Raw genomic sequence first — 5,043 nt, forward strand, 5'->3', positions numbered from 1 at the left:
TCCTGGCTCGGCAAACTACCGTCTGTTCAACTTGGAACCGGAGCCGCTTTCTGTGCTTCTTTTCCTCACTGCAAAACGAAGATCAAAACAGCTCCCTTATAGAATGATCAGGAGATCGATAGTACACTGGACGCAACTTACATGCAGAGGTGCTCAGTAAATGTCGGTGCCCCACATTCTCCCTTCTCCCGGCTGCACCTAGTCCTATTACCCTACCAATATACTTCTCCACACAAGAAACTGCCAGTTTCTATTATTCTCCTCTAATAAAACTTCCCAAATCCTACTTTTATTCTGCTTCTTCTATCTACAATCTCAAGCTGATAAGGTTTGTGGGAACATAGGGACAGAAATATGTTCTTGGTAGATCAGTTATCTGGGACCCCAGGTTGAAAAAAAAAAAGAGTTGTTTTTTTTTGAGAAATATAAATAAGGTAGTAAATTAGAACACACTATATGAAAAGAAATTTATTAATATGCATTAAGAGCTTTAAAATATTCATACTTTTTGATATAATTTCACTTGTAGGAATTTATCATATAAAAAGATATTATCAAAGATTTGTATATAGGGTGGTCATTACAGTGTTGTAGTGGTGGAAATGTGGAAGCAATCAAAATATTCAAGAATAGGATGCTAAAATAACGGAGCAAATATTAGACAGTCATTAAAAATTTTGTTTGAGAGGGGGCTGGGGTTGTGGCTCAGTGGTGGAACACTGGCCTGGCATGTGTGAGGCACTGGGTTCAATTCTTAGCACCACAAATAAATTAAGTAATCATCCTTCTACAACTAAAAAATATTTTTAAAAATTCTGTTTAAGAGTTTATATCATTGATAAATGTTCACAATATGATACAAACTTGAGTAAACTATCAAATTTAAATAGTATATTACATAAAACACAGAATTATCATGTGATCTAGTAATTTCACTTCTGTGTGTATACCAAAAAAAAAAAAAAAAAGGCAGGGACTAGATGTTCACAGCGACATTATGCACAGCCAGAAGTTACAAGTACCCAAGTTCCACCAGTGGGTGAAACAATAAGGAAAATGTGGTATGTAAATATAACGGAATATTATTCAACCTTAAAAAGGAAGGCAATTCTGAAGCATGCTATGATGTCGATGGACCACAGTATACTATGCTAAATGAAACAGGTTAGTCACAAAAGGACAAATACTGTGTGTATGATTTCATTTACATGAAGTACCTAGAATTGTCAAATTCATAGAGAAAGCAGAACGGAAGTTTCTGATGCTGGGAGAAGGGATCAATGAGAAGCTTTTATTAGATGGGCACAGAGCTCAGTTTGGAAAGATAAATTCTGAAGACAAATGGTGGTGATGGTCACAACATGGAGGCACTTAATGCCACAGAACTGGACAACTAAAATGGTTCAAATGGTGCCTACCCACCGTGTAGGTCTGTGTTGAGCCCTGCCATAGTATGGCAAGAATAAGGCCTACTTTAAGAGATACCAAGTGAAATTCAGAAGACGACAAGGTTAAAACCAATTACTACGTGTGGAAATACTGATTCTGGATAAAAGTAAGTACTACTACCCAAATGCAGGATGATCATTCATGTAACCAACAGAGACATCACTGTCATATTTCTTAGGCCTATATTAAAAGGGATATGATAGTTTATTTGGCACATGCCCACGAGTTACCAAAATATGGTGTGAAAGTTGGACTGACAAATTATGGTGCAGCATATTATACTGGCGTTCTGCTGGCCTGCAGGCCTCTCAGTAGGTTTGACATGGAGAAGACCTATGAAAGGCCAAGTGGAGATGACCATAGAGAAATATAACACAGAAAGCATTGATGGTCAACCTCGTGCCTTCACTTGATGTTGGGCTCCACTATGTCAGAACTGCTGCTGGCAATAAAGTTTTCAGAACCCAGAGGAGACCTGTGGATGGAGGCTTGTCTACCTCTCATAATACTAAATGATTCCCTGGATATGATTCTGAAAGCAGGAACTCAGTGTAGAAGTACATTGTAAGCACATTATGGGTCAGAACTTTGCAGATTATGTGTGTTACTTAATGGAAGAAGATGAAGATGCTCATAAGAAACAATTCCCTCAGAATCTAAAGGAAGATGTCATATGGGCATGGTGGTGGGTACCTGCAATTCCAGTGGCTCAGGAGGCTGAGGCAGGAGTTTTGCAGGTTAGAGGCCAGTCTTGGCAATTTAGCAAGACCGCATCTCAAAATAAAAAAATTTAAAAAGGGTGGGGGTGTGAGCACCCATCAGTGCTCAGTGATCGGGCACCCCTGAGTTTGATCCCAGTACCACACACACACAAACACACGAGGGTAGGCATCAATGTAACTCCAAGCATGGAGGAGTTGTGTAAGAAAGATCATGCTGCTTATACAAAAGGATCCAGTCTATGAGAAGAAGCTCAAGAGAAAAGTGATAAGGAAGGGTAGAACCCAGAGTAGGTGGCACAAAAGAAGGGCAAGTGTCCTCTGAGTTAGGAGCAGGTGGCTGAGAACTAAGCCAAATGACAATTTTCTATGTAGACTTTTCAGATAGACAATTAACTTACTGACAAAACAGTTTAAAATGGTTAAAATGGTAAATTTCATGCTGTATATGTTTTACCATAATAAAGAGACACGGGACATTCACATACACAGACACATTAATGCAACACACATGCACATACATACAATCATACGTAAGACACGTACATAAATGAAACACCCAAAAGGCCATAAGCCAAATGTTAGCAGTGACTTGTAAAGTCCGAATAGTGAAACTGCAAGATATTTTTTTTCTTTATATTTCCTGTATTTTCCACCTTTTCTATTATGAACATGATGCATTACTTTTATGGCCAGGAAAAAAAAATGCTTTTTTAAAACCACTAGAATTTCTTTCAACAAGTGGTTTGCTTTTAAGGAGGAGGCTGGCGGCTATGTCTTCTGCTGGGCTAGAGGCAGACACAGGACTTTCTCCTTTCAGACCTGCCCTCCATCTTTAGAAGACAGTTTCGCCCTCACAGGGCTAGTAAAGAGTACCCGCCTACGCGGCCTTTTTGGAAGAGCTTTTACGAGGTCTCCGGATCAGTACATGAATTCTTGGCTGTTTTCATCAGGGATGTCTCCTGATGCCCCAGAAGCTACGTTTGGGTTGTTTCCTCTGACTTAGAGCCAAAAGAGTCAAGTCGAGGCTTTGGGTGGCAGCAGCAGGTAAGTGGCAAAGTAGCCCAGCCCAAGGCAGCCATCAGGATCCACGACGCAACCTCTGGCCAGACACTCCCTTTCCCTGGGCCTTCCTTCATTGGTAAGATGAGGGGCTCAGCACCTCTTCCTTCAAGTCAAGCTCAAGAGTCACTTTGTTCATGGAGACTTCCCTAACTTCCTCCTCCAGATTCTGCAGGTCACTTTAGCAGCTTGTCCTCAAATGCATCTCTGTAAAGTTGCAGTCAATATTTGCATAAATGCTACATTTTCTTTATCCATTCATCGTTGAAGGGCACCTAGGTTGGCTCCATAGCTTAGCTATTGCGATTTGAGCTGGTATAAACATGGATGTGGCTGTGTCACTAGTGTGCTGATTTTAAGTCCTTTGGGTGTACTGAAGAGTGAGATAACTTGGGTCAAATGGTGGTTCCATTCCAGGTTTTCTGGGGAATCTCCATACTGATTTCCAGAGTAGTCGCACCAGTTTGCAGCAATGTCTGAGTGGACCTCTTCCCCCATGTCCTCACCAACATTTATTGTTGCTTGCATTTTTGATAATTGCCATTCTGATTGGAGTGGGATGAAATCTCAGGGTAGTGTATTTACATTTCTCTAATTGCTAGAGATGTTGAACTTTTTTTTTTTTCATATATTTGTTGACCATTCATATATCTTCTTTTGACAAATGTCTGTTTAGTTCCTTTGCCCATTTTTGATTGGGCAATTTTGTGTGTGTGTGAGTGTGTGTGTGTGTGTGTGTGTGTGTGTGTGTGTGTGTGTGTGAAGTATTTTGAGCTCTCTATATATCCTGGATATTAACACCCCATCTGAGGAGATGGTGGCAACGATTTTCTCCCATTCTGAAGGCTCTCTCTCCACACTCTTGATTTTTTCCTTGCTGTGAAGAAATGTTTTAATTTGATGCCATTCCATTTATTGACTTTTTATTTTACTTCTTGTGCTTTAGGAGTCTTGTTAAGGAAGTCAGTTCCTGAGCATGGAGTACTACTCAACCATAAAAGAATGATTTTATGAATTTACCAGTAAATGGGTGAATCTGGAGACTATCACGCTGAGTGAGATAAGCCAGTGCCCAAAAGTCAAGGCTGAATGTTCTCTCTGATATGAAGAAGCTAACCCACAATGGGGTGGGGGATTAAAAAGAAGTTCAGGAAGTAGAAAAAGGGGGATGGAGGGACGGGAGGGGGAATGGGAAAAGGAAAGACAGTGGAACGAATCTGACATAACTTGCCTATGTGCATGTATTAATACACTACAGTGAATCTCACCATTGTGCATTCACAAGAAATTCATTTAAAAAAATAACTGGGTAAATGGCAGAAAGACTGATAGAGGTAAGGGCAGGGGGTGGAAAGGGGGAAGAGAAAGAGTCCTGGGGACTGAATTACGTCAAAGTGGATTCTACTGCCACGTATAACTAAAAAGAACCAAGAATTTTTAAAAAATTTTAAATGATTTGCATATAAGTTCTTCAGCGATTTTCACGTGAGTCCTCCGCAGTGCTAGGGAGTGAGCACCCGTCTTCCAGTGTGGTGTCTGCCCTTCCATTCCCAGCAAGGAGTCCCAGGCCTAGGTGACGAAACAGGCCTCAGGCAGCTCACATCTCAGCAGACCTTTGTGTACCGGACACATCACCTCCCTCTTCAGAAGTCATCATTGATTCCCCTTTGCCCTTAAAATATATTTCGAACCAAGTCTTTGTTCAAAGTCCCCAACATGGCTCAGTCTTCATTTGCCACACTCGGCCTTTGTCTCTGTTGGTATACTTTGTACGCTGGCTATGTTAAGCTTCCAGAAAGACGCCATGCCATAT

General features: G+C 40.8%; 1 pseudogene; it reads left to right on the forward strand.

Moving 5' to 3' along the window:
- Positions 1–997: 997 nt before the first annotated feature.
- Positions 998–3,174, forward strand: LOC101972220 (large ribosomal subunit protein uL18 pseudogene; annotated as a pseudogene).
- The last annotated feature ends 1,869 nt before the right edge of the window (positions 3,175–5,043 follow it).

This window comes from Ictidomys tridecemlineatus, chromosome 11 (genome assembly GCF_052094955.1).
Source record: "Ictidomys tridecemlineatus isolate mIctTri1 chromosome 11, mIctTri1.hap1, whole genome shotgun sequence".
Classification (NCBI taxonomy): Eukaryota; Metazoa; Chordata; class Mammalia; order Rodentia; family Sciuridae; genus Ictidomys; species Ictidomys tridecemlineatus.